Genomic DNA, 1193 nt, shown 5'->3' on the forward strand with positions numbered 1-1193 from the left:
GCAGACAGAAAGTTCCAAGCACTGTTATCAGGCCTCCATATCAAGCAGCACTTCACTTCAGTAGAGCATCCACAGACTAACGGACAGGCCGATGCGGCAAACAAGGTCATCCTGAAAGGGCTGAAGAAGAGGCTGGACAAGTCAAAAGCAAACTGGCCAGATCAGCTCCATCACGTTCTGTGGGCGTACCGAACCACTCCACACTCAACAACCGGCGAATCGCCGTTCAATTTAACATACGGCGCAGAAGCCATGATCCCGGTCGAGATAGGAGAACCTACCTGGCGGACAATTCAGTTCGATGAGGGCAATAATCAGTCCCTCCTCAGAAACAACCTTGATGAGATAGAAGAAATCCGGGAAAAAGCCCGTCTCAGAGAAGAAAGCGTGAAAAAGAAGACTGCGGCGAAGTTCAACTCTTCCATCGTTCCTCGCCAATTTTCCGAAGGAGCCCTGGTACTCAGGAGAGCAGACATAGGACGGGCAAAAGGCAAGTTGGGACCCAACTGGGAAGGACCTTACCGAGTCATCAGCAAGATCGGCAAAGGAGCGTACAAGCTTCAAGACTTGGCAGGAAAAGACATCACTATAACTTGGAACGCCGCCAACCTCCAGCAATTTTATGCTTAGTCAACGACCCCGTACCCGGGTGGTCGCTTTTCTCTTGTAACCTTTTCCACTTATATGATGAATCATTTTCTACAATCTCTATAATTTCTGCTTACACCCAAAGGGTCGCTCTTCGCCCCCTTTGCCTGGTGCCGACTATGATCTTCTACTTACACCCAAAGGGCCGGTCTTCGCCCCCTTTGCCCGGTGTCAGCTATGATCTTCTACTTACACCCAAAGGGCCGGTCTTCGCCCCCTTTGCCCGGTGTCAGCTATGATCTTCTACTTACACCCAAAGGGCCGGCCTTCGCCCCCTTTGCCTGGTACCAACTATGATTTCAGCCTACACCCAAAGGGTCGGCCTTCACCCCATTTGCTTGGCGCCAACCATGGTTTTTTACCTACATCCAAGAGGCCGATCTTCGCCCCCCTCTTTTTGCCCAATACCAACTAGGGTTTTTCACTCCGCCCAGAGGGCCGACCCTCGCATACTAAATCGGTATTCGCCTGGCTAAAGGTTGGCAAATTGAGAGCCAAAACCATCATGTTCAAAACATACAGCAAATGCCACACACTTGATTGTA

Source organism: Lupinus angustifolius, chromosome LG16 (genome assembly GCF_001865875.1).
Source record: "Lupinus angustifolius cultivar Tanjil chromosome LG16, LupAngTanjil_v1.0, whole genome shotgun sequence".
Lineage (NCBI taxonomy): Eukaryota > Viridiplantae > Streptophyta > Magnoliopsida > Fabales > Fabaceae > Lupinus > Lupinus angustifolius.